At 42.2% G+C, this 18,834-nt stretch overlaps 1 protein-coding gene across 11 annotated transcripts in view; it reads left to right on the top strand.

Moving 5' to 3' along the window:
• NCKAP5 (NCK associated protein 5) overlaps positions 1 to 18,834 on the top strand; it is a 918,970-nt gene that overhangs the window by 300,910 nt on the left and 599,226 nt on the right. The window contains exon 1 of one of the 11 annotated variants that reach the window (XM_064484708.1): positions 528 to 938. The exons of the other annotated variants lie outside the window; for them this stretch is intronic. The gene's annotated coding sequence lies outside the window, so the exon portion shown is untranslated. Of the gene's footprint in view, positions 1 to 527; positions 939 to 18,834 lie in introns of those variants that run through there. 11 annotated transcript variants of the gene reach the window in all.

Below are 18,834 nucleotides of genomic sequence, written 5' to 3'. Positions count from 1 at the left end.
CTTCTAGTAACCTATAATGAAAGGGAATATGAAAAGGAATATATGTATGTACATGTGTGACTGAACTATTATGCTGTACACCAGAAACTGACACACACTGCAAACTGACTATACTTAAAAAATTTTTAAAATGTTTAAGAAGCAAGGTACCAAGTACCACAGACTGTGTGGCTTAAACAACTGAAATTTATTTTTTTCACAGTTCTGGAGGCTGGAGGTCCAAGATCAAGGTGTGGGCAGCACTGGTTTCATTCTGAGGCCTCTCTCCTTGGCTTGTAGATGGTGGTCTTTTCCTGATGTCCCTACATGGTCTTCCCTCTGTGTGTGTCTGTCCTAATCTCTTCTTCTTAACAAAGACACCAGTCATATTGGATTGCAGCCCACTCTAATGACCTTATTTGATATCCATCACCTCTTTAAAGACCATATTTTCAAATACAGTCACATTCTGAGTTACTGGGGGTTAGGATGTCAACATAACGATTTTGGGGTGCACAGTTCAGCCCATCACAGGGTCCTTTGTCTTCCTTAGTGTTTCCAAAATTCTGGAGCACTCAAGGTTAGAAAATGTACATCATCTATTCCAGCATTAGCTCTGATGAATAAATTAAATAATAGAGTAATCATTTAATGTGTCATGGTACAAGTATTCTCCTGAGCTTCTAACCCGAATTTTGACAGTTACAGTGAGTTTATGTTATGCCCATTGTTAAACCCATCCTCCCTCCCATTCCTCTTCAAAAGCCTTGCCCATCTTGCACCTCCAGCTTTTGTCAGATTCATCCTTTTTCTCTTCTCTAAGGCTTGACTATTCCTTATTAAAGGTAATGGTGTCCTTGGTAGGTAAATTTTACCTCTGGCTCCTCTGCTCACATCTCTATTATTTTTTCCTTTTGCCAGGTCACCTGGAAAACTGTGATGTATAGGATGCATATCTGGTACTCTCTCTTCTTTTTTAAAAAAATGTTTTTTATTGAAGTATAATCTGTTTGCAATGTGTTAATTTCTGATATGCAGCAAAGTGATTCAGTTATACACATATATATTCCTTTTCATATTCTCTTCATTATAGGTTATTACAAAGCATTGACTATAGTTCCCTGTGCTATACAGTGGGATCTTGCTGTTTATCTATTTTATTTTTTTAATATATTTTTTATTAAAGTATAGTCAGTTTAAAATGTCACGTCAATTTCTGGTGTACAGCACAATACTTTAGTCATATAGGAACGTACATAGATTCATTTTCACATTCTTTTTCACCATAAGTTACTATAAGATACTGAATATAGTTCCCTGTGCTATACAGTAGGACCTTGTTGTTTATCTGTTCTAGACATCATAGTTAGTATATGCAAATCCAGAACTCCCAGTTTATCCCTCCATCCCCCTTCCTGCTGATAACCATAAGTTTGTTTTCTATGACTGTGAGTCTGTTTCTATTTTGTAAATAAGTTCATTTGTTTCATTTTCTTGATTCCACATAGGAGTGATATCATATGATATTCATCTTTCTCTGTCTGACTTACTTCACTTAGTATGATCATCTCCAGGACCATCCATGTTGCTGCAAATGGCATTATTTTATTCTTTTTTATGGCTGAGTAGTATTCCATTGTATAAATATACCACAACTTCTTTATCCAGTCATCTGTTGATGGACATTTAGGTTGCTTCCATGTCTTGGCTATTGTAAATAGTGCTGCTGTGAACACTGGGGTGTGTGTATCTTTTCAAATTAGGGTTTCCTTCCCTCTTCTTTTTGAGTGCTGTCCCAGCCTCCCCTCCCTTTCTCACTGACCACTTGGACCTCCGCTTTCCCCTCATCACCCCCGGGCCTGTGGACCGTGAAGTGAGAATAGCTAATGAGGCAAGACCAGGAGGCAGAACCAATCCTGATGGCTTTGTCAGCAAAGCCTATCTCTTGTAATAGCCCAAGTGTCCCCTCCTCCTGCTTCTTCATCAACTTAGTGGAAAACCTGATTCCACTTTTGGAAAGTTTACTAGAGAAAATTTAATGGCTGATGTATGTGGGTAAAGGAAACAGTTAAAGGAAACTTTAAATGTTTCTTTTAAAACTAATTTCCTTTTATTGTCTTAATTTTCTTTATAATACGAGGTTCATAGTCACTACAGGGCATTTCCACATAAAGGGTATATTTAATCATTTGTCCTATGGTTATGAACACCCGAGGGGGAGAAAATTCTAATATTTTGATTACTGTAAATTTTTACTTCTAGGAAAGTTCACAACATTTAATGGTATTTCAGTGCTACTCATCTGAGTTCAAAATGCAAGTTCATTTTAAATTAAACATGAGTCATATATCTAGTCTACCCTTCAGTAATATATATATATATTTTTTTTTTTTTTCCCCATTTGTAGATGGGTGTGTGGACCTCTCTGTATGGGTTGGTTGCTTTCACTCCTTGTTACTGACACATAATTGAGTTCACAGTGTTCAATTTTTCCCTCCGTGTTTCTGTTATGTGTCCATTATTTAATGCTCTTAAATATTTAAAACTTTGGCTGTCAAAATATGTCAAGTACCGTCCAGCTGTATCTGGTGGCAAGAGAAGTCAGAAAGTGTCCATCACTTTCAACTTATTTCTAGTTCTGTCTCTGTCCTTGAAGTCTCAGGGGTTTTTTTTCTCTTAAAATACATTAAGTTTTAAATATCTTGATTCATGAGAACTCAGTTGCTCTGTTTAAAACAAGATAGACACAAATCCCCAATGACGTCAAGCTTCTCCATGTTACCTACATTCTCTCAAGCCTCCATTCTCTATTTTCTACCCGAAAAGAGTATAATGAGAGGATATTCAGTGAATTTGAAACTGAATATAGAGTTTGCAATCTTAAGGACCCCTCTGTAAAATCAACAGTAAAGAGTAAAGTAGTCTGCCCAGCAGTGGGAGAAAGCATGTTGGAATGGAAAGAATACAGCTTTAGAGGTTGCTAGACATCGTTTCAAATCTTGGTTCTACCAAGAAGGTCACCTTGGGTTGCAAGGGGGCAGGTGGAGAGCAGGTGGATGATCCTGGATGGAGCTTCGAGGATGTGGACAGGATTTGTTTTGGGTCTACATCAGAGTTTCTTAGCCTCAACACTGTTGACGCTTTGGGCTGGATAGTTCTTTGTTGTGGAGACTGGCCTGAACAAAGAGGATGCTTAGCAGTTTCCCTGGATTCTACCCACCAGTTGCCAGTGCCTCCCCAGACCACCCTTTCTGACAACCAAAACTGTCTCCTGGGGTACAAAGTCGCCCCCTGGTGAGAAATCCTTGTCTGTGTGTTTACCTTCAGTCCTCGCAGGAGGAGCCCTTTAGGGGTGCATATCCCTACTGTCTTATTAAGAATCCAAAGCTAAAGAAGGGAAAATATTTAAGGACTTCTCAAAGGCCCTAAGAATTTGAGGTGTTTGTATTAAATATATTTACCAGTTTTTATAAGATATAAAAAAAACCTTAACAACTGCTGTTTTCCTTGATCTTAGAGAAACAGGATTATCATTTCTATCCATTTCTTCCATTATAACACTATCCTTCCATTTCGTGAGCTCTCCAAAAAATTGTTAGTTACGCAGACCAGTCAGGAGATTAGATTACAAGCTGCAGCACAACCAAGGTCAAGAATCTGCATTTTGTTTTTGAAACACTAAGAACAGGAAACGGCAATGCCTCTGGGTTGTAGCTATTAACATCTCTTTGCCTAGAATTGAGATTTAAATGCTTCAGAGGTCTTTTCTCACCTAACAATGGAGAAAAAGGTTTAAAAAAAAAATTCCATATGCTAAAGATGCAGCATTTGGTAGCAAGCCTCCAGGGAGGAAAAAGGCAAAAAGAAATAGCCCTGGGGTGCACTAGTGCATTTTCACCCACTGAGCCCCAGAGTAGGCAGGAAAAGAGCTAGCAGCAGAGGGTACAGCCTGGAACTCAAAATTCGATTCTCAGAGTTTCCCATTTTTGTCAACCTTCAGAATCCTCTGGGTTGCCTGGTAAATTCCCAAGTCTCTTCTGGAGATTCTGATTCAGAAGGTTTGAGGTTATGCCCAGAAATGGTGCTTTTAGGAAGCTCCCCAGGTGAACTTTATGATCAAGTAGGATTAGGAAACACTGAGGTCTAAACTCTTGGTACTCAGAATGTGGTCCCCAGGCCAGCAGCAGCAGCAGCAACTTGGAAGTTTTTTAGAATCAGATGCTGAGTCCACAGGTATGAGGTGGGGCCTGGGATTCTGCATTTTTTAACTAGCACCCAGGAGATGCTGATGGTTCAGGCTTGTGCATTCCACTGTGAGCAGCGTGGATCCTGGTGACTTGAGGCAGGAAGCAGGATGGAGAATGAGCCATCACTGAATCCCGCTCTGTGGGTGACAGCAGGGCTCTCACAGGTTATCAGAGAAAGGGCAGAAGTCCCTGGAGAGAGGGGTGCGGAATGATAGGGTTCTTCACGTTAATAACCAGAATGTCCAGAATTCCAGATTTCTGCAAACTATTTCAAGTGAGAAGCTGGGAAATATCTCTGAGGGAAGGCAGACTGGTTATCGGCTGTTTCAGGACTCCTGCCTCCCTCCCCCAGTTTACCAGTCCTGCAGCCGGTCTTCTCATACTTCAGTCAAGGGTATCTTAAGGAGTGGCTCTTCCTCTGCCAGAAATGCTGTGCGATCCTTCCCTAAAGTGGTCCCCCCCACCGGGGCGAGTGAAAGTAGAAAGCTGCATGGTTATAGCGTTTATCCATCCCTTGTAACTGCTGAGAGGCACATCTGTACTGGGCCCGTAGTGACATCCATTGGATGGTTTCACCTTCAACTGACTCTAGCATGCACCATCAGCAGCTTTTTATCGATGCAGTCAGGTAAAAGTGAACATTTCAGGCATATGGAAGAGGGAAAAGGTAGCCAAAAGGTAGTGTGTGTTAGACCCAGGCTATGGTGAGAACTCCAACCAGTGCAGAAGATGGTAGCTTCAAGGCTAGCAGAGAAGAGGAGACACCATTCACACTTTAGTTCCAGTAAAACATCAGTGGCTTTGATTGGGTCCAGTGCCTATCTCTGAACTAATCAGCATCTCTGGGGAATGTGGTCCCAGGCTCCACCCTGGGAGCAGGGAAAGAGGATCACAAGGTAAAAGAGGAGTGAGTCCCCTGAAGAAGGGGGCTTCATGCTTTCCAAAGTCACAAAAATCACTGCATGCACCCACCAATAACGTGGAGCAATGCAATGCCCCGTAAACCAGTATAGAGTGATGCTATAGACACGAAGGATGCAAGTGCTTAGGGAAGGCTGGAGCCGAAGTAATAAAAATGAGTTACAGTACAGAGAAATCCCCCAGGAAACATCATTCTCAAAGATCCTATACAAAACAGGAAAGCCAGTTCCTGGTAGAAGAGTACCTTATTGTCAGCTTTGCGGACACTCAGGGGATGGTACAAATGCAATCTTTGCCAGCCGCGGTCGTCTCATTCTCTACAGTATTCGGGCCCATCCTTTCCTGGTTGGTAGCACACGCTTTGTAGATGCAAAATCCTGGCTCCAAGCGCCCTGTTCCCCCTGATTAGCTGTGTATAGTTGGGGCTTGCCGTGTTAAAGCTATAGTTCCTCATTTATACAGTGAGAGCACACTGCCTCCTCCCTGTTTCCCTCCCTCCCTCCCAGGTAGTTGTAAAGATTGTACATGGCAGTGATGCCGGGGACTCTGGTTTTATCACCATTATGCCCAATAGCTCCTCGCACTACACATAGGTATTCAGCAGTCTGTTGAGTGAATAAACGAATGAATGAATTCTAAAAGTACTTAGCAAACAGTATATGCTTTAACGTAGGTATTTTCTTGTTTTCTTACTTCATTACAACTGATGCTCCTGTGTGATTCTATAGCAGATTCCTTCGATTTGGCTAAAATTGAGCCTTCTTTGTGCAGCCCCAGTGAAATCTTTGCAGAAGTTCTAGGAATTTCTCTCTTTGCTTTGGTTTCAAAGCACACCGACAGGCTGCACAAGTAGGGAGCTCAGCGGCTGAAAGTCTCCCGAAGTCTTTCCAGCAGTTGGGTCTGACTCAGCTGGCTGTGAAGCAGACTTTCCTACTTCCGACAAAATCCTTTAAAATACTTTTTGGTGTGTCATTCTAAATAAATATTTTAAAAAGATTTTCTGAATGAGTCAGTTTTGCTGGTACATGTAAGGTCAGAGAAACCTAAGTGCCCTTCAAGGCTCTTCACTCTGAAAGTACAGTGTTTCTTGTTCCCTTGAACCATCCCCAAAGGTGGGTTACTCTGTTTGCACTGTAGACCTGGTTTACTCCTCACCCACAGGTGGTTTGTGCAGGAGCAGGTATGTTGACATGCAGTCCAGCCTTCCAACTTTGGGTGGAGCTTGGAGACCCCGTGGGGTTCAAAGGATGTATACACGGACAGGTGTTTTGAGAAGCCAAACGTGGAAATCAAGATTTCTTTTTGGAGCTCAGGATCTATCGCACAGAGTTACAGTGATTTGGAGCCACTGTCCAGAGGAGTCTCTGGAGTTTCTTCTTTGGGCATCGTTTCAAATTACTGATGCCGGGCCCTGGGTAGGACTGAGAGTCCTCACGGTGAGCAGCTGAGATGGGCTGAAGGTTCTGGTCCTGTAGAAAAGCATGAGGAGTGTTTGTTTTTGCTGCTGCTGCTGTTGTTATTTATTATTATTATTTTTTTAAACATAGGTCTCCAGAGCCTGAGCCCTTTAAAGATGTGATTTGGGCTGGGACAGTGAGTGTATTTAATTTACTTCTCCGTCAGATTCCCCAGACAATTTTGCTGGTGCTGCTCATTGATTTTGCTGCCAACCCTGCTCCCCCCTCAACTATATGCCAAGAAGTGAGGTGGCACTCAGGACATGTGTGCCTTGAAGCCCACCCGGTTGGCACTAGTAAGAGCTGGTACACAACGTGCAGGGCAGGGATTTTGGTTTCAATCAGGTGACTCACTGTGTTCAGTTGTCCAGTTTGTGTGTAATCATCCTCCCCTTGACTTTAACCTCACACCTCCCTTCCTCAGCCTGGTCTCCATCTGATCTTTGCTTCCAGAAGCTTCTCCAGCAAAGGATAGGGAGGAAAACCTCAAAATGCTGAAATAAGACAGATGCTTGCAGCTGTCACAGAAATGTGAGCAAAGAAAGTGCGATTCCACACATGGGTTTCAATGATACATGCAGCTGATGCTCGCTGATTCCTTCCTTTGTGCCGGACACGATCTTAATAATGTTTGCGTGCTTTCTGACTTAATTCATTTTTTCCTGGCTTCACATGATCACTGAATTGGAGTTAAAGAGAATTATCAAATACCCATCATTATTTAATTTATTGTCTTGTTTACTAAATCATCTTCCCTACTTTTACCCAAACTGGGGACTGTTGGAACACATACTGGCGATAAAAATTCAACAGATGTTTGTTGAATGAGTGGATGGAAGGATGGAGGATGGGGCATAAATGAAGACGTCTTTGCAGCTGGTCTAGATATAAGAATGTTAATTAAATCTTTCTTTCCATACTCAAAATCATTGAGGCCTTTGAACCTAGATCTGAGGTCTAGTCTAGTGGTTCCCAAAGTGGTTCCTAGCCCAGAAGAAGCAGAAGCATCACCTGGGGTCTTGTTAGAAATGCAAGTTCTCAGGTCCTACCATGGGTAAATCAGAAATTCTGGAGTGGGGCCCAGGAGTCTGTGTTTGAACAAGCCCTCCAGTTGATTCTGCTGCCCCCTGAAATGTGCTAGCCACTGACCTGGCTCCACCTCCTCATTTTATAAATAAGGATGCAAAGGATGCAGAGGGATCAAGGTCTGTATGGCTTGTAAGTGTCCTAGGACCTGATCCCAGGACAGATTCTGAAATGCAGTGTTTAGAAGAATATTTTGTATAGGCAGTGAAAACTTCAGCACAGAAAAGTAATTTTTCTACTTTCATTTTTGGTGATTTAAACTGATATTTTTATAGTCCTAAAGGAAACTGCTGGAGGAAATTGGTTGCCAAAGATTACAGGTGAGGTGTTTTTGAAGTGTGTCCATATACCACTGGAGATCAAAAAAGCCCAGTGAAAAGAATTGTGAGACTGACATGACAACTGTGGACTGAGCAAAGATTCTTTTTAAAAGGGCTGTCTTGAAGATTATGCATTGGAGGAGCTAAATTGATGGGCAGGGAAAGCAATCAGAACATGTGGAATTCTTAAAAACTTTATTGACAAATAATTTTGCCTATATTATGCAATTTAAAAAGCCCTTTACAAAAATAAATCAATGAACTGATTCTTTGTTTTCAAATACCCACTCAAATATTGTTACTTGAACTCTGAGTCCAGGTTTCTTTCGCATCAGTAAAATGGAGGCAGAAGTATTTATTTTATTGATATGTTATAAAAAGATAATGAAATTTTATGACATTGTATTGAACATAAAGCATCATGTAAAATGTGATTTTTATAAATTATTTTCCCACAAGCTCAGTCTTAAATAAGCCTGGCTCTTACCTGCCTCTGGATCTCAGTCACAGTTAGAATGATACCCTTTTGTTGTAAAATATGTCCGTATAGTTAACTATATGCAACCTTCCTACCTCTGTGCTGTGTCCCATTATCAGAAGCCAATGGTCATGTCTCTAGCAGAACAACATTTGTATAGTCGGTACTAAAATATTGGCTGATTTAACTACTGGTGTTTTTATAGATTAGAAGGACTATTCCTATTTAATCAAATCTATTGACGTTGGGCCGAGCAAATCACGTATATGTAGAATAGGCTTTACCAAAATGATGAATGAAGGGTTGATGTTCACTTTATAAAATGATTCTATTCAAAGTATAAAAATTAGATACACTTGCCATTTTTACAGAAACATAGTTTTTTGTGTAAAGTAAATTGCACAAACACAATTTAAGGTTCAGCTAATTAAGTTTAATATTGGGCTAAGACAAGGCATAAAGTGGAGAAGGCAGTACTGTTCAGTTGGAGTGAATTCAATAACTATGGCTTTGGAATTGGAGCTTGATCTGGTGATTGTTCTGGTTTTGTTTTGTGTGTGTGTGTGTGTGTGTGTGTTTTTAGGGGAAGTGGGATAGAGGGTGAAAGGGTCAAACACATTGTATGTGGCTAGGGAATATTTCATTGTCAAGTTTGGGGTGTATGTAGCAAGAAGAAGGTATATATTGAGCTATTGAAACCAAAGAAGTCAGGTGCTTTTAACAGTCAGTCTCAACAGGAAACTACATGTCTCCATGTATCAGCAGCCAGGCAGACACCGCCCTTCTCTCATTCATTCCCCTCTTTTCTTTTTACAACGTATCTCTGCCATGTCTGCCTTCTTATCAAGTCTGTCAAAGGGATGGTTGCAGCTTTCAAATACTGGCATTTCCTTCTGGCTTTAGTACAGCTTTGGCTTCCTCTTTTAGCCAAAAACATGATACTAAATTCCGTCTCTGTCATTATAGAGGCAGACCCCGGAGATAGTGCAGGCTCCGTCCCAGACCGCCGCAATAAAACAGATATTGCAAGAAAGTGAGTCACAGGAGTTTTTTGGTTTCCGTGTGCATATAAAAGTTATGTCTATGCTATACTGTAGTCTATTTTGTGTACAATAGCATTATGTCTAAAAGAAAATCGTGTATATCCTTTAATTAAGAAATAGTTTATTGCTCAAAAATGCTATCACTTGAGCCTTCAGCAGGTCTTGATGTAACTTCAAAGATCATGATCATAGATCACATAACAAATATAATAATAATGAATAATGAAATAATGAAAAATTGAAATGCTGTGGGAATTACCAACATGTGACACAAAGTGAGTCAATGCTGTTGGAAAAGTGGCGCCAATAGACTTGCTTGATTCAGGCTTGCCACAAACTTCAGTTAGTGAAAAAAAATGCAGTATCTGCAAAGTTCAATAGAACACAATAAAACAAGCTATTCTCAATACAAATATAGCAAAGCACTTTATTAAAAGAGCAACATATCATGTCCAGTGCTTCAAGATTCTCTGAGAAAAGACAACATGGATGTTCAAAAAGTACAGCATTCTCTTCTCATAGGAGACAGCAAAGTATATAAACTGGGATATCAATTTAAAAACAATGTGGACTAAATACATACCAAGAATGAATGTAACTGAGTCCAGCCTGGTTTAAGGACCCCCGAAGAGTCCTGAGCAGTAATTGACCTCACAGCACAGTATCCAGGATGGGGGCATGGCTTTGAGGCAAACTGATCTGTCTGTAGGGCTCTGGTCTGGGCATAGTGTTGAGGGCAGGAGTGATCAGGGAGAGAGTGAGCCTTTGATTCCAGAACAGCCCACGTGGGATAGTGCAAGACCTGGGCAGTGAGTAGACTCACTGTCAGAAGCATCCACTCCTTTAGTGGATGGTGGATGAGTAAAAACTTTCCCTGGAGTTAGGTGGGGTCAATAGCACCAAAGTTTAGGGATGAGCCTATTCCCAGATAGGAATTTGGAGCACTTTTTAGAAAAACTGAAGCCCAGTGATGAGAAATTGTTACCCAGTTAAACTTGGGTCTGCTCGTCCGTGCATGGTAAAGCCAATCTACTGACACTGGGTTTCAGTGAAGGAAAATGCAGCATTTATTACTGGGCACCAAGTAAGGAGTCCAGGAAGCTAATGATCAAAAGGCCTGAACTCCCCAGTGGCTTTCAGGGAAAGGCTTTTAAAGACAGGGTGAGGGAGAGGACCATCGGGTGTGTGATCAGCACGAGGACATTCTTCTGGTTGGTTGGTAGTGAAGGGACCAGGAGTCAACATCACCAACCTGGTTCCAACTGGTCAGGGGTCTACGTGCTTGTGGGCAACATACACTTAACTTCTTCTACCTGGTGGGGGTTTCAGCCTCTGCAAAACAGCCCAAAGGTGATGGCTCAGAGTACTATCTATAGTCCTTGAGGAGGAACTGAAGGTCTTCGACTTTATTTAATGACTAAACTACAATTCTTTTGTCCTGCTTGACTGTTTTCCTTCGTTTCTGCGTTTTCTCATTTCTCTGATTAAATTTATTCTTTGGAACCGGGGAAGGCATAGGATGTTAACTTTTTTCTTCAAATAAGAAGCAGACGGAAGACACTGGGATTGAGGGGTCTGTCCTGGGAGGGTCCCATGGGGTCCTCCTTGGTTACAGAATGGACAAAATGCTGAGAGTAAGAGAAGAAAGTGTGATCATGATGTTGTGACCACCTTGACCCAGGTTGCCCAAGATTTCCCCAGTCTTAGCACTGAAAGTCTCATACCCCAGGAAACCTCAGTCCTGGGCAGGCAGGGATGGGCTCCAGCACCAGTGGCCAGGAAGCATTAGAGCCTAAGTCCCAGACTTCCTAGAAGGACAGCAGACACAGAACTCTGCCATCAATGGATGGGAAGTCCAGAGCCCACCTCCTAGTGGAAGTGTCTACAGAGTGAGGCAGGGAGAGCCAATAAGCCAGAAGGCTAAGTTCTCTCCAGCCTGTCAGCCTACGGCAGGCAGGAACCAAGTAGTAATTAGATTTTAGAGAGATTCCAAGATAGATGTTTGGCCTTGTTTTGCTGGTAAATATTAAACGCTAGCACTGAGTCCTTCCAAGATAATTAGAGGCTAAAAGTCACTCTATCTGGTGAATGACAGCCGAGACGGGCGGCCTAGTCCACAAGCAGAGGTCCCATTGCTTCTACTTCTTGTGACTCTTGCATCTGGACAAGTGAACACAGAGTCCGTGGAACCTTCCCACCTCGCAGTACAGTTGGTTTTGCTTGATCCGAGTGAATAACAGTACTGGAGGCTGGAATTAGATTCACCTGCAGTTTACCCTCAATTTGCAGCCTTTCAGACATAAAAATGAGGGTCCTTTTCATGTTAACTAGCCTTATTCTTGACTGTGATTTGTTATCATAGCAAACTTAATTTTGCATGAAAAGCAGGATAACTAATTACATGGCATCTGCATACTCAGAACAAACTCCCCCAAAATATTTGCATAAATTTCTTGATGTTCTTTTTGACTCGTTAGCAACCTCATCATAGTCAATTGCCTTTCTAAACTGATTTAACACGTCTGCCTCGTCTAAGTGTGGCTAATTTTCATCAGAAATAAGGTTTGGGATAGTTAATTTATTATCCACTGGTAAGTGAACTATCTGCTTTCTGACCCCAAATAGGTATATTTTTTAAATGGAGTTCTTGTCTTGGATGATTGTCCCAGCACAAAGCGCTGTCAGGACTCTTAGATCTCAAGTCCATTCATTGAATGATATTAGCCACTTACGGCTTTTAGAGGAAATACTGAAAAAATTAAAAAGTAACAGCCCAAGTGCACCTGCTACTACCGTATTTATCATGGATACTGATCCCATGCTGATTTTTTAAATAGCACCTATATCCTTAGTACAAAAGTCAGTTTCACAGCAGTGCAGGTATTGGGTTTTTTTTGCATTATTTTAATTAAACTTGGATTTTTCACCTGATGCAATGAAGCAAGTCACTTCATGATTCTCCATTCCCCTATCTTCAAAAATGAGATGTTTCAAAAAGAAACCTGGAGTGGTTACTTGGTGCTGAGTGCAACTCAAGAAACTAATTATAGGCTTAAGTGATTAGTTAATCTTGAAAATTCCAGGGGTGGGGCACGCATGGGTAATGAATATAGTTACCATGAGCCGTTTAATTTATTAATCATTTATTGAAAATTGTTCTCAAAGTAGAGTGAGGTCAGAATCGCCTGGGGGAGACTTGCTAAACACAGAAGTGAGGTGGCTCTGGGTATGAGGTCGCGCTCTAAATTAAAAATTGCTATGTGTTACAGTATTTCTTTAGATTTTCCAGTGAAAGCATTAGACTCTGTAACCATGATCTAACACACACTTAATTTGCCTTACCCTTCAAGAAAGAGAAACTTCTTCTCTCTGAATCAGAGAGTTTCTGCTGTCGGGGCAAAATGGTTTTCTAATTACCTTTCAAACAAGAGACAGTGCTGTTTCCTTCAGGCTGTATGAACCCTCTGGGTTACCACTAATAAGAGTACTTTTTAATCAGTGGAGTGGTAATTGTTTTATACTACAAGACAGCTGAAGCACTTTGGAGGGTAAACTCCAATTTCTTCACATATAACACGGTACAGCGTTGAGAGTGGAAGGTTCCAGGAACAATGATATGTAATCTACTCTCTCTGAGAAACATGGAAAAGTTGGCTACTGACTTTTTAATTGGGGTATCTTCTAGTTCATAAGTCCTTTCTCTCCATCTTCCAAAAGCATGCTGAAATCGTCCTAGGACGACTGGCAGTTGATGCCATAGGCATGATTCTCCTAGGAATCTGCTTACCCTGATATTAGAGAATCATCTAAGGCAAAGGCTCAGGGCCTCTGGAGGCAAGGCTGAAGGAGAATTGTTCTGCAGTCTCAGAGGAGAGCATGTTTTCCCACCGTTCCATTTCTTTACTTTCTTCCTTGGCAGAGCTCAGTTTGCAGACTACAAGAAGGGTTGCCCCGTGAAAAGAGTAGACTCCCCCAGATGCAGTCTCTGTTTTCAGGAGGCAGGGCTCCCTTGCCAGAAGAGCATCCTCACTCTCACCCTCCTACATTTAGTTCCCACTTGTCATTTTCGTGGTCCTATTTCCTGAAAATGAGGAGTGGCAGCCAGATATGTCTTGCCTGGCCCCCGTGTCTGTTATATCAGTAATGGTCTTGGTGTCAGGAATCATACTGAAATACCAGTTAACTTCAAGGAGCTAAGTTTCTTTCTGTAAAGTCAGTCTTCCTGGAGGATGCTGGGCCAGTTCAAGAATCTTCAGCACTAGATTGCCACAGCTGAGAAATGACAGTGGGCGGGAGGGCTCTCCATGTTGCATTGGAGGTCCTCCAAACTGACAACCCTGATAGAGAAGGTTCTACTGAATCGGCTCCAGTATCTCCTGCAGTTGCACCAGTGCACTCCAGCTCTGCTTTCCTTCTTGCTTAGGCCCCCAAACCCACCCAGAATCCATTCCCCAAACCCTACCCGGCCTCCTGGCCCTGTGTCCCCAGGAGGAAATTAATTTTCAGTACAAGACAGTTCTTTTTTCTCCTCGGTTCCAACTTCGCTGCTACTTTGCTCTTTGGTGTGTGTGAGAAGGAAGGTGGCCACAGAATACTCTGTTTGAATTAATCACACAGACTGTTGCCCAAGAGACCCCTTCTACTCTTCTATGTTGCATCCAAGGTTGGAGTTTTTCTGGTTCAGCCCTTATGTTCATGATAGCTTTTTCTTGGGACTGTTTTCGATTGTGGCTTTATAGCTTTTGTCAATCACATTAAAGTCTTTGACTTGGAGAATTCGTCATAACTTTTTAGCCCTCTCTCATGTTTTGCATTGATAATACAGACGTAGCCTATGTATGTGCCCACATGCACGTGTAACCTGCGGAATATTACATCTGAGAAGGTTGCTGAGAGAGGATGGTGGAGCTCTTCAGGGCCACCGTCCTTATTTCCTGAGGCGTGTGCTGGGGGGACACTTCTGGTCTCCCATGACACATCGTTTGCTGTTAGTACGGAGACCAGATTGAGGTGTAAGAGGAAGACGTTGTGGTCAGTGGTGGTAACTCATACGTTCTGCCTTTTCTTGTTTTAGGAAACGCAGCAAGACAGAGCTAGTGTTTCCCTTCACCCAAACAAGCCTGAATGTTTCAATACTTAATAGCCTGCAGCCACAGGAGAGTGAGGAAACTCAAGATCAGGTCCATTACTTTCGTTTTCTTATTTTTATGAAGAAAATATACACATAAATGCGATCTGATTCTGAGCACTACCCACCCTGACCCAGAGGCAGTGGAGAGGAAGTCTTTGAAACACATCACTCTGGGGAGGAATGTTTTCCTCTCGCGTGATTTATGTACAGGGCCCGCGAGTGAGAAATGCAGTGTAACAGGCAACGTACTCAAATCCTTGAATCCGCAAATGCTTCCAGGCTCAGAAAATAAAATCCAAACAAGGTTTATGTGTTAATGCATAAATGCATAAATGCATAATCTTCTCACCCAGTAGGAAATACCCATTCCTTCAGGGAAGTCTCTTACCAAGAATGAAAACAAAAATGTTGTAAAATATTTTTACAGCTCCCTTGTGTGGCAGGTAGCATCTTCCTGGGATATGCAGCCTGAGTTTTCTTAGAAGAGCTCCTGGCTCCAACATGGGTAGAATCATCTACTCTTTTTCTAAAACATCTTTATGTTCCCAGTCTTGTTCCCTAATAATATGGGAATGTCAACAGACTCCAGCGCTCTGGCTCATGGAGGTAGAACAGGTATTGTGAGTGGAACAGGGGTTGTCAGGGAAAGGTTTGGTTAGTTGATTGACTGTTGGGGATTGGTTGGTTTTCTTTCTTGCTTTAGGCCCTCAGAAATGACCGAGACCTCCATTTGGGAGACCATTCTCCAGGAAAACTGGCAATATCTTCCTCCCTAGTTCTTGTTAAAATTAGATCTCTGGGGCTCCCCTGACTCCCAGATTTACAGAACCAGAATGTCTGGTCTGGGGCTTGGAGTCTGCCATTTTTCCTCTCAGGAGCCCTGGCCTTTAAGAACCACACAATGTTTTCTATACAGCTTTGTTCATACTTTCTCTCCAACCCTAGCAGCGAACTTTCTCTCCAGTCTCCTCAGCGAGGACTCTGGAGAGCCCATTCCAATAAACCTGCTTCCATCGGGCCACTAAGGGCTCCATGTTGGCAAATGTCATGGTCAACTGTGGGCCTCTCTTGCTTGATCCTTGACTGTGTTGGACATTCCCTTCTTGAAACATGTCGTTCTGGAAAACTCATCTCTCTTCCTCTCCCACTGGCTTCTCCCTCACTCACTGGCTTATTCTCCTTTTCCCAACCTTTAATTGCCAGGTCCTTTTCTCTTTAGTGATGTTCCTTCCTCGGTGAACTCATTTCAGTCTTGTAGCTCCAGATAGTATCTGTCTATCGTCTAGAGTCCCAGATTCCTGTCTCTCAGACTCCTCTGCTGAAGACGAGTGTCCTCGTCAGCATCTCCTCCCCCATATGCAGTAGGCATCTCAAACTTGACTCACGGCCTCTGCACAAACAGGCCCGGTCCAGATCGCTCAGTGTCACATCATCTGACTGCTTGAGCCAAAACCCAAATGCGCTCTTTGATTCCTGTTTCCGTATTCTCACATTCAGTTCATCAGTAACATCTCTCATCTCGATCTTCAAAACACATCTGGAATCCAACAACCGCTGATTCTCCCTGTGATGTCCCATATCCAAGTGACTGTCATCTCTGAGAGCCTCCAGCTGGCCCCCCTGCTTCTGCTCTTGCCCCCATTCCTACAGTTAACAGCAGCCAGAGGGATCATTTTCAAACTTCGGTCAGAGGGTTTCACAACTCACATCAAATCCCACTGAGATTGCTCCTGCTTCACCGAGAGCAAAAGATGAAGTCCTTACGAGGATTGTGAATCCTTTGTGATCTGTTTCTACCACACACCCCACCCGTGTCTGGGGGCCTGTGCTGGGGGCCACACTGATCTCACTGCTGCTCCTAAAACTTCCCCACCTCAGTCTTTGTGCCTGTTGTTCCTCCGTCTAGGATGAGCCACCAGGATGGTCACGTGGGTTAGTTCCCTTATTTCCTTTAGGTCCTCGTTGCAGTGTTGTCTCTTCCTGTGCCAGTCTATATTAATCCCACCCTCTACTTCAGTCCCTCCTTCCCCCTTCTCTCATTAACTTTCACTTATTCACTCTGCCGCCTCCACAAAAATGTAACTTTCATGAAGGCAGAGACTTTTGCCCATATTATTCATGGCTGGATACCCCGACCTGGAAGAATGCCTGAACGTGATTAACGTCAAAAATATTTGCTGAATGATTGAATGTGGTTTTCTGTACACTTGGAAGAAAGTGAATGGTCAGAGGTCAAAGTCATCTCTGTGACCATAAGCCAGTGATTCTCAGACTAGGTTTCCAGACCAGCAACCTCAGAATCCCCTGGGAGCTTGTTAGAGATGCAGGTCCTCGGGCTGCATCTCACACTCCCTGAATCCAGAACACTGGGGCTGGGGACCAACAGTCTGGTTTAACCCGCTCTCCAGGTGATTCAGATGAACTGAGGGAACCATTACTATGACTAAACAAATGTGCTATTCTCCCCAGGTGATACTTTAGCTCAGTGCTCTAGTCTCTTAAAAGGCCTTCAGCCTCAAACTGTGAGTGACATTGGCGCAACTTACCTCCTGGCACCTGTCTGCAGTCCTGTGCTAAGATTGCAGAGAGTTTGTATCTTGGCCTTTTCACAAAAAGCAAGGAGCTTGGCTTCCCCAGAGTTCCAGGACAACCTTGGGGGAATAATAGGAGATAAAATTAGAACAGAACTAGATTTTGAAGAGCATGGACTGCAGCCGGCTCAGGAGGCCATGATGCACGGTAGTGAGTGACGTGGCATTCTGTGAGCCAATATATGAGTGGAAGGAAATGTGAAAAGTGCGGTTTATTAATACAGTGGATCCATTAGTCAATTCCTGCTGTGTTTTGATGTGATACTGAGATTTAGAATAGTCCTTGAACTTTCTGTGGCCAAACTCTTCTACTTAAAGTTGCTGGTGGCCTCACTGAGGCTTTCCACTTATAAAAGGATCTGTCCGTGTCTCTCCATCAAAGCAAGAATCAAGGTTGAAATAAGGACCCTGATAACCATATCATTTATACTTTTATGGTGACTGATTTTTTTTTTTGTTGATATGTATCTACACACAAATACACACATATATATAATCTCCTGCCTTGCTGACAAATAATGTTACTGACTTGCAGAACTTTAGGATACATTGATTTATTTTTCATTTTGACTTAAGGAAAAAAAAAACTAAACTTAAAATAAGTTATTTTTCCCATTTCAATGAATTCCTTATTTGACCAATATATACTTATCTCCCAAATTGCTATAAAAGCAGTATGTAAGAAAATTATACAGGCAGCTTAGAAATACAGTAATCACTTCTCTTTTTTACTTTAAACCAAGTATAACTCTTATGTCTTTTCCTCAAAGAAGATCTAGTTATCAGTAATAGCATCTTTGTCAAATGTAACAAAAATTAAAATATATTGTGTCTGGATTCATTCCATTTCTTGGAATCGAGTGCTGAATATGAAGCAGTTTCATTTCTGCCCTTGGCCTTGTTGAACTGGGTCAGGGAAATCAAAGCAAAACCGAAGTCAAACTTATAGAAAATATACAATTAGTCTGAGTTTGGAGGTTTATTCCTGACTTTGTTTTATGGCTTTGCAGATAGCCAGACCCCACTAAGTGCAGGGCTGGGGGAGTCACTCTGCCTCCAGCTTCCATTTTACCAGCATCAAGTCTACGTTGAGGGCAGTTAGCAGTGGGAAGGACATTCTCTGTTTCCACTTGGCCGGGGGGCAGTGGGAAATGTGCTGGATTGAGAGACTATCTTAAATCTGTCATTGTTTGACCCCAAACAAATCATCTAACCATAATATGAGCCTTCATTTTCTAAATTGAAATAGTGACCATGACTCAAAAATGTTGTGAGAATTAAATGAGCTTGGATTCCAAAGTGCTTTGGAAAATGACTATAAACTATCAAGTAATCAATCAAGTAACGTAGAGACAAGTTGGCAGCTTAGTACTATATTTCCCAGTGAAATGGCCATTTAATTTCAAAAGAACCATATTTTGCACAGAATATTTATTCTGTTACTTACCATATAGGCTAAGCTGCTGTAACAAAGAGACTCCAAAATGTGTTTTACATATGATGGAAACGTTTCACATGAGAGGCCAAAGGGAAAGATTAGGATGGAGAGAAAGCTACTTTAAATCAGTCAGTTTTGCCCTT

This window comes from Camelus dromedarius, chromosome 4 (assembly GCF_036321535.1).
Source record: "Camelus dromedarius isolate mCamDro1 chromosome 4, mCamDro1.pat, whole genome shotgun sequence".
Lineage (NCBI taxonomy): Eukaryota > Metazoa > Chordata > Mammalia > Artiodactyla > Camelidae > Camelus > Camelus dromedarius.
Note: the sequence above shows the minus strand (reverse complement) of the source record. Positions and strands in the feature narration are given on the sequence as shown.